General features: G+C 47.8%; 1 protein-coding gene across 2 annotated transcripts in view; it reads left to right on the top strand.

Moving 5' to 3' along the window:
* The window catches only part of GlcT (ceramide glucosyltransferase), a 75,815-nt gene that overhangs the window by 49,408 nt on the left and 16,407 nt on the right, over nt 1-10,000 (top strand). The gene's annotated exons all lie outside the window — the stretch shown is intronic.

Below are 10,000 nucleotides of genomic sequence, written 5' to 3'. Positions count from 1 at the left end.
CCCTCCTCCTCCTTCCTCCTCTTCCCTCCTTTTCCCTCCTCCTTCCACCTCCCTCGCTCTTCCTCCCTCCTCCCTCCTCCTCCCTTCTCCTCCCTCCTGCCTCCTCCTCCTCCTCCTCCTCCTCCTCCTCCTCCTCCTCTTTCCTCCTTCTTCATCATCTTCCTCTTCCTCTTCCTCCTCCCTCTCCTCCTCCTCCTCCCTCTTTCCTCCTCCTTCATCATCTTCCTCTTCCTCTTCCTCTTCCTCTTCTCTCTTCTCCCCCCCTCATCCTCCTCCGTAATTATCATTGTCGCTCATTGCATTGTAACTTTTTTGTCATTGTCGGGGAGCATTTAATGCATTACTCGAAGGCACATTAACGCGTCCCCCCAAAAAAAATCTATATATTTTTTCTTTCTCTTATTTCTCTACTCTCTCTCTCTCTCTCTCTCTCTCTCTCTCTCTCTCTCTCTCTCTCTCTCTCTCTCTCTCTCTCTCTCTCTCTCTCTCTCTCTCTCTCTCTCTCTCTCTCTCTCTCTCTCTTATCTCATCTCATCTCTCTTATCTTATGCTAGAAATCCTTTTAAACAGCTGGTGGGTGGGGGAGCTGTTAACTTTGGGAATGTTAATAATATCGATGATAGGATTATAGTGATTATGCGGAGGACGATAATGGCCACGATAGTTCGGTGTTATAGGAGACAAATGTTTTGCATAGTAATGACGATAGTGTTGAACGGCGCATACATAAAAAATGAGTGGGAGAGAAGAAATGAATGCAGATGTGGACGCCGATTTTTTCAATCCTAGTTTCATAGTTGCTTATTTATAAGTTGATTAGAGTCGTCTTTCACGCAAGTAAGAATAAGTCGTGATGCTTTTTGTGCATGTGTATGTTTTATTATATCGTAATTACACCCTCGTTTAGGATTTAAAGATCAGAAAGTCAGAAAGGGACCATGTGTGGTTGAAATTTAACATCTGGAGAGCACCTGTGGCAAAGTTACCACATGCATTCTTAAACACTAGGAAAACATTTACGAGCTAGATTCTGTCTTCATGTTTCCACTCCTACTAAAGTTTGAAATATAAGGGTAAGAAAAAAAAAAAAAGTTCGGAGCTAGACTATATGTTTCTATGAGATTGTATGAATCTTGAGGGTCAAAGGTCAGAGAAAAAAGACCTGACCCTCAAAATCACTCGCTTAAACGAGGTTGTTCTGGAAGGCTTGCTAACTAATGATAACTCTGCTTTAGAATGTGCTAAGGAGACATGACGTAATAAATTGAGACGGGGTGGTGGTGAAGGGTGTCTGCTTGGGCAAAATGTGGGTTTTACTTTTTTTTGTTGTGTTTTGTTCTGTCGTTTTGTCAGCTCAGTAGGGTGTTTTCTTATTCATGGACTTTGCTATTTTTATTATTTGTAGTGTTATCGTTATTGTTGTTATTATTATCATTATTATTATTATTAGTAGTAGTAGTAGAAGTAGTAGAATTTATAATATTAATATATTTGTTGTTGTTTATTTTTGTTATTATTATAATGGTATTCTCGATATGCTCCTCTTATTAATATCATCATTATCATTTTATCATTATTATTATTATTACTATTACTTAATGAATTGGTCATGTATGTTGGCACTCTGTGCTCTTCGTTCTTCGACTAGTGCACATTAAGTATGTTCTTTGTAACAATTGCGTGGGTGACTCAAGGCAGGGAAAGGAGAGATAGCAGGGGGCAGGGGGGTTGGTGGGGGATTGGGAGGTGGAGGAGACCCACTCTCTTGCAGTCCCAGAAGAAGAAGAAGAAGAAGAAGAAGAAGAAGAAGAAAAAGAAAGTACTTTCACCTACTCGTTTTGCAGCAAAGATTGATCAGAAGAAAGAAAGAAAGAAAGAAAAAACTGTTCAAACGTCCGGCAGAAGTGTGTGTGAGGGGGATGGGGGAAGGGGGGGGTGAGAGAGAGAATACCTGAAGGCGGAACACCGAAGTCTTTCTGAAGTTTCCGATGAAAGAGAATCGGCAAGTTACCGACGCCCGCGCCGTCTGATCTTATTGCCGGCCATTGTCGGTGGTGTCGATCGGGAACAGGGTTGCAAACGTCGTCCCCGCTCGTCATTACGGGCGTTAATAAAAGTGTTGCAAAGTCGAGAATGAAGTGGTAATGGTGCTGTGAAATTGACGTGGTTTGGTAATGTGTGCGGGGTGGGGGTGGGGGGAGGGGAGGGGGTGGGGTGGGGTGTTAGGGTGGAGGGGGAAGACCAAGGGAGGGGTGGGGGGAGGGGAGGGGGTGGGGTGTTAGGGTGGAGGGGGAAGACCAGGGGGGGAAGAGGGGGGTGAGGTAGGTATCGAACGGAGCGAAGGATAGAGCGAGTGAATAGGGAACTGGAGGAGGGAGAAGAGCTGCAAAGTGAAGTAAATATTCGGAAGGGGGAAGAAAGAGTGGAAGAGGAGATACAATGAGAGAGGAGAGAGATAGAGATAGAGATAGAGATAGAGGGAGAGGGAGAGAAATGAGAAAAAGGAAAGAGAAAATAATAAGAGAGACCTTTTACCTGGGCAAGGTGCGGCGAGATCCCCCCCCCCCCCAGTCGGTTCAGCTATCCGTTAGCCGCCATCAATCATGCAGGTCCATCGATTCCCCCGCAAATGGGTTTTATTTGTCGGGAAGGAAGCGGCACCGGGAAAGGGGAGGGGAGAGGAGGGGAGGGGGTAGGGGAGGACGGGGGGGAAAGGGGTAGATGAAAGGAAATAAAAAAAAAAAACGGAGGGGTTGGGGGGGTTGGGTAAGTTTATGTGGATAACAAGGAAGCTCAAATTTGAGTCCTTGTTGGACAGGGAAGAGGAAGGTGGATCTGGGTGGATTTCTGATGTGAAGGGGGTTTAGTTTTCTCAGCGTGGGGGTGGATTTGGGTTATAGATAACTCGTGTTCGTCTATGGTGATTCTGTTTTGTTATTGATTATACTCACTCCCCACCCCCTCTCCTTCTCCTGTCCAACCTCCCATGCTCCGTCACTACACCCTGCTAGACTCTATCCCCCCTCCCTCTCCCGCCTCTTCCCCCTTCCCCTATTCCCCCTCTTTCCCTCGTTCCCCCTTTTCGTTTCCTTTTCTTCCCCTCGCACCCCCCTTCTCCCTTTCCCCCTTTCCCCTTCTCCCTCCCCCCCTTTCCCCCTTTCCCCTTCTCCCTCTCCCCCCTTTCCCCTTCTCCCTCTCCCCCTTTCCCTTTCTCCCTTCTCCCTCTCCCCCCTTTCCCCTTCTCCCTCTCCCCCGTTTCCCCCCTTACCCTTCTCCCTCTCCTCCCTTTCCCCTTCTCCCTCTCCCCCCTTTCCCCCCCTACCCTCCTGTCCTCCTGCCCAGGTAGCACGAAATAGTATATGCTGCAGTGGAAGGATCGATAAGTGGGTTGACGAAGGCGTGGCGTACATCACTCATTAGCGCCATGCTGGTGAGGGTTGAATGTGGGGGGGGAGGGGGGCAGGAGGGCAGGGGGATAATTGGAGAGGGGGTATGAGATGGGGGTGGGGGTTGGAGGGAAGAGACGGAACAGGAGAAGAAGAATAAAGAGGAAAGAGAAAGGGGGATAAGCTAGTTGAAAAAGAAGTGTTTGGGTCAGATGGATGGAAATGGGTTTAGGGAAGGTCGGTGTGAAGGAGAGGGGGGTAGGGGAGATAGGAGGGAGAGCAAAGAAGAAGAAAAGGTACGATAAAAAGAAAAGAAAAATGCGGATAAGAGGATGGGAAAGAAGTAACTTTGAAGATCATAGCTATTGAGTCAGAATTCAGCGTTTCATGTGGTGTGATCATGCACGTTCTAGACATCGACCCAGCATGCACCAGCGAGGACGCCGCATGGCAGTGGGCCCACGACTGTGCTTGAATGTTGGGTGGAGGGGAGGGGAGAAGGGGGGATAAGAGGAAGTCTTGGCAATAGAGAATTCAAAGTTAATTTTGATATGAACTGGGGGATGTCAGAGCAGAGCTGTTTTTTTTCTCTTGGTTTGGTGGGAAGTAAAGTAGGGCGTGGTAGATATGTTGGGTTTGATAGCTGTTCATGTTGAGAAACAGATAGATAGATAAAGAATGTCGGTGTGATGCGAATGGATGACGTATGTCGATACAGGGGGGTATTTTTTATTTTCAAAAGGTGCATATTATCGAATGCCAAAAGGGTTGGTTCAAAACTTGACAAACGCATGACTCAGGTTTCATATATTTTACATTCTCTTGGAACTGAATCCCTGCATCTGCAATATGCATTCGCTCGTGATGCAGCTTCGCGGCAAGAAGGGCGCAACAGTCTCGCACTCGGATTGCCGCTGGTTTACGCAACGGCACGGCCACAGGGGCACCGATCAAACCGTGGATGCGGAAACGAAACTTCATGGGAGAGGGGAGGGGAGGGGAGGGTGCGTTGTGTCCTCGGTTAAAATTCTACACGTCCGGACCCTGCGTATGTCGCCCTCTCGTTATCAGGACAGGCTATCGGGCCCCGTTCTGAAAAATTAACCTCGTGAGTGAGTCAGTTGACCTTATCTCCGGCGCCGTCAGGGTGGGGTAGGGTGGGGTGAGGGAGAGGGAGAGGGGATCGATTCCGTGAAAAAGACGCTAAGGACGCGAGCATCCTTACGGGTCAGAGGCAGATCATGCATAGCTCTCTGTTAGGGTACTTTTTTACGGCAACGAAACAAAGGAATGATAAGTATTACTCGGCGCTGCGCTGCGTCACGCTTTCGTTATTTAGTTAATGGTCATAGGATAGTTAGGTGATGGATCATTATGCCGGGTCGGACATACGCTGCAGAAGTAATGGGATGTTCATATGCCTATTAATAGCTGTGTACATTAGGGGGCATACGGGCCTATTGATAGATCTATTGACAGGGCTGTTAAGGAGGGACGTGGGGGGCTAATGGATGAAAGGAACGAGAGACAAGAGGGAGAGAGAGGATAAGGGTAGAGGATAAATGGGGGGAGGGGAGGGGAGGGGGGATTTGAGAAAAATATATAAGAATGAAAGTAAGATACCTTGGGATGTGAATGGGAAGATGTCTGGTGTTCTGCATGGCTTTCTGGGAACCGTTAAGAGCCATCGGTGTCGAGGGAGAAGACACTAATGAACCTTGTGGGGGAAGGGCAAATTGGGCCATCCACCCCCCTGCCACTCCCCCCTCCCCCTCCCCAGCTCTTGCCTGTATAGACATACATATATGTGGATATTTCTGTACATACATACATACATGCATACATATACACATGGATATATGTATATATGAATACATGGATACATATATAAATGTATGCGTACATACATGTATACGTACATACATATGCGTCTATACACGTTCACGTACATACGTGTATATGTACATAAATGTATACGTACATACATGTAGGCATACGTATTTATACAAATATTGAGATACACACACACGCTCACACACACACACACACACACACACACACACACACACACACACACACACACACACACACACACACACACATATATATATCTATATAGATAGACCTATAAATCGACAGGGAGATATTGATTAATAGTTCGAGTTTCATAAATCTGTGAATATCAAGTAAACTGATAAAATAAACCAGAATATAAGAGATGAATGCACAGGCCTTCATGAATACATACGAACTAATATGTGTGTGTGTTTGTTTGTCTGTGTGTGTATGTGTGTGTGTCTGTCTGTCTGTCTGTCTGTCTGCCTGAATATTTGTATAAATACGTATGCCTACATGTATGTACGATGTATGTATGCATAAATGTTTTATATGTGTATGTGTATACATATACATATGCATATGCAAGTTCATGCATGTACGTATACAGTTGAGAAATTTGTGAATAGGAGCGTTGGGGAAAACCGCATACCCTAATCCTCGCATATGCATTTCCCCTCTCGTGTTGGGGAGGACGAGGGGAGGTGGGAAGACGAGGGGAGGGGGAAGCCTGCTGGCACCGCACAGCAGCAGCAGTAACAGCAGACACACTCGATCATCGTAGGAGGACGCTCTTCTGCTGTGTGGGCCAAGGCATGTCAGAGTGAGCTCCACTTTAAAGGGTGGCGGAAAAGGGGGAAAGGGGGAGATTGATGGATTGATTCCAGGTATGGAAACTTTTGTGCGTGCTTTAAAGCGTAGGTGATGATGGACTTGACGTGTGTTTCCGATTTGGCTGGACGTGCGTGGCAGAGGTAGCGATGTTTGATGGCATTTAGGAGACCATAGATACAGGCAGGCAGGCCTTGAACCCGCAGGTCTCCATTCCCCGTTCATTTTTTTTTTTTTTTTTTTTTTTTTTTTTTTTCCCCGAGTAATCAAGTGGAGGTTAGCGTCTTGTTGTTTGGTTGTTTTTGTTTTTTGTTTTGTTTTGTTTTGTTGTGTTGGTGGAGTTTGCTTTAGTTCTGTAGGTTTTTTAATTTGATTTGGAGGAAAAGGTTTTGGGCTTTAGAGGAATCACTGTTGACGGAAATTGGTTGTTCGGTCCTATAAGTGTGACTTTGATCGGAGAAAATTGGCTGTCTATTTTACAAGACTGAGTTGGTGATTTTGGCAGAGGAATATTGATGGTTTGGTACGACAAGTCTGAATTGGGGGTTTTGGCTGAAGTATCATTGTTTCTTTGGCACTACAAGGCTAAATTGGTGACTTAGGTGGCCGTACACGACTCGCTTGCCGACCAGACACCCTCACACCCACGAGACACACACACACACACCACACCCACGCGTCACGCACCACGCCCACACTATGACGTAGTATTGATCTTCAGTGGGTTAGGAAGAGAGGAGGGGAGGGGAGGGGAAGGGAAGGAAGAGGTTGAACTAGTGAAAATAGGACTAGTCACCCCTAGAATGACGACTGTTGCTAAGGGTGTATAGTTGAGTCAGAGTGAATAGAAGTAGCCGAGTGTGACCAAAAGCCAAGGGATTAGGGTTGATTAGGTAATCGCCCGGGGGAATGTAGAAAGACTCGCGGGTCAAGTGGCGAAACGAGGTCGTTCGAGGAGGTGGTAAGGGATTCCCCGTAGAACGAAGATAGATCCAGGGAGTGAGAGGGGAGGGGGGGGGGACTAAGTCGTTCGGGGAATAACGGAGAACCTGATGAAAGATATGTAAAAGAAATAAAAAAAAGGGAAATCAGGTGGCTCGACAGAATGGTTTTCATCAACAAATTGCAACCGTATTGGCGCGTGGACATCTGCGTGAGCACCAGGCATCGCGTGACCGAGTGGTATGCACTGCTTTGTGTGTGCTTCCCATTACCCTAGATATCCTTGCTGTCCAGGTATACTGTGACCTCATTTCTCCGTTCCTTCCTCCTCCCTTCCCTTCCCTTCCTCCCTATTTCTCCCTTCCTCCTCCCTTCCCTTCCCTTCCTCCCTATTTCTCCCTTCCTTCCTCCCTTCCCTTCCCTTCCTCCCTATTTCTCCCTTCCTTCCTCCTCCCTTCCCTTCCCTTCCTCCCTATTTCTCCCTTCCTTCCTCCTCCCTTCCCTTCCCTTCCTCCCTATTTCTCCCACTGACCTTCTCCTTCGCATTGCCTTTCGCCTTCCCTCCTCTCTTCCTTTCTCCAATTGTCTCCTTACCTTCCTTTCTCCCAACTGCCTTCCCTTTTCTCCCCTCTTCCTTCCCTTTTCTCCCCTCTTCCTTCCCTTTTCTCCCCTCTTCCTTCCCTTTTCTCCCCTCTTCCTTCCCTTTTCTCCCCTCTTCCTTCCCTTTTCTCCCCTCTTCCTTCCCTTTTCTCCCCTCTTCCTTCCCTTTTCTCCCCTCTCCCGTTCCTTTTCTCCCCTCTCCCGTTCCTTTTCTCCCCTCTCCCGTTCCTTTTCTCCCCTCTCCCGTTCCTTTTCTCCCCTCTCCCGTTCCTTTTTCCCCCTCTTCCTTCCCTTTTTCCCCTCTTCCTTCCCTTTCCCCCCCTCTTCCTTCCCTTTTCCACTCTTCCTTCCCATTTTCCCCTCTTCCTTCCCATTTTCCCCTCTTCCTTCCCATTTTCCCCTCTTCCCGTTTCCCCCTCTTCCTTCCCTTCTCCCTTCTCCCGTTCCTTTTCTCCCTTCTCCCGTTCCTTTTCTCCCTTCTCCCGTTCCTTTTCTCCCCTCTCCCGTTCCTTTTCTCCCTTCTCATCTCTCTCCCCCTCCCATTTCCTTTCCCTCACCTCTCCCTTCTCCTTTTCCTCCCCTCTACATTCCACTCTCTCCCCTTCTGTATCCCTCCCTTTCCCTTTCCCTCACCTCCCTTCTCCCCTCTCCCTCCTCTCCCCCTACTCCTTTTCCTCCCCTTTACATTCCCCTCTCTTCCCTTCTCTACCCCTCCCTTCCCCTCCCCTCCCCTCCCCTCCCCTTCCTTCTCCCCTCTCGTTTCCCCTCTCCCTCATTCCCCCTTCCCTAGTCACGCGCACATGACCTCACTCATTGATTTATCTTTGTGTCCTGGTGACCGCTCGAGAAGTCTATATTACCCCGAAGTGTGTTCATATTAAGGTTGCATGATTAGAGGGGGAGGGGGAGATGGAGGTGGAGGAGGGGGGAGGGGGGAGGGGGTCACGGGTCACTAGCAGCAGCAGCAGCGTCGCGTGTCCGTCGGTCAACCTTCATGCGAGGGCGTTTGATGCCACGATCCTTCACACTCTGTTAGTATGTTAGAAACTAGTGTGCATCGTGGGTACAGAGAAGGATAATTTTGAGTGGGTGTGCATGCGTGTCTTAAGGTTTTACTTGTCCTATACAACACTTGTTATAGGGCGATGGTCGTTCCTTGTTGCTATGTTGCCGTAGGAATGTTGCACTTGTCCTGTGTCGTTATCTGTGAATGGTCATGCAGCAGAACTGAACTCCGAATCCGGTGACCTCTCTATCTGTACGCGTGCACTCCTTTAGAAAAGCTGATCGTTTCTCTCTCTCTCTCTCTCTCTCTCTCTCTCTCTCTCTCTCTCTCTCTCTCTCTCTCTCTCTCTCTCTCTCTCTCTCTCTCTCCCTCTCTCCCTCTCTCTCCCTCTCTCTCCCTCTCTCTCCCTCTCTCTCCCTCTCTCTCCCTCTCTCCCTCTCTCTCTCTCTCTCTCTCTCTCTCTCTCTCTCTCTCTCTCTCTCTCTCTCTCTCTCTCTCTCTCTCTCTCTCTCTCTCTCTCTCTCTCCCCCTCCCCTTCTCTGTTTCTTTCCTTCCTGACTCTCCGACGCATTATGAACTAGACCGCCACCATCTCTTCTTCTAGCACTATAGTCCCTCGAAGTAAGCTTAAATCCGGAAGCGCAGTGTATGGTCAGCGTTTAAGCGCCGTCATAACAACAACCAGAATGCCTATGGTAGAAGTGCCCAAGTTGCAGCTACCGTTGCAGATTGCTCGACACGTCAAATGTTGTCTCCAAGGAGTGATGATGGCACCTGTCTCCCTGCCTGCTCTTCGCCCAGTTAACCGGCCGGTTTAGCCAGGGACGCTATACATGTTGAGCTCTGAACGACATTAAGGAATCCAGAATGAATTACTAATGGGCGTGAGAGATTGGCCAGGGCGTGTAAGGAAGCTGGGGGATTGGAGGGGGGGTGGGGGGGTGTCTTGTGTGAATATGTTGTCGCCTTTCGTAGTTTCCGTAGTTCATATGTATTTTATTATGCTTCCGTAATTTCTTCAGTGCATCGTTTGGATTATTTTTGGTTAAAGGTCCTAGGTACTGGCCGGTGCGGTGACGTCTTGGCTTTTGTTTGTTTGGATTAAATTCTGACGGGAGAGCTGTAGAGTGGCCTCGGCTTGTCCAGTCCCCGGCAGCGTTTTTCGACTTTGCCCATTCCTTCATCATCATCGTTATCATCATCATCATCATCATCATCATCAATAGTCATCATCATCATCATCATCATCATCATCATCATCATCAATCATCATCAATCATCATCAATCATCATCATCATCAATCATCATCATCATCAATCATCATCATCATCATCATCATCATCACCATCATCATCATCGTCATCATCAATAATCATCAATAATCATAAATAATGATGG

This window comes from Penaeus japonicus, unplaced genomic scaffold (genome assembly GCF_977035675.1).
Source record: "Penaeus japonicus unplaced genomic scaffold, GWHDUDI00000001_assembly GWHDUDI00000001, whole genome shotgun sequence".
Taxonomy (NCBI): Eukaryota; Metazoa; Arthropoda; class Malacostraca; order Decapoda; family Penaeidae; genus Penaeus; species Penaeus japonicus.
This window is presented reverse-complemented; position numbering and strand designations above follow the sequence as displayed.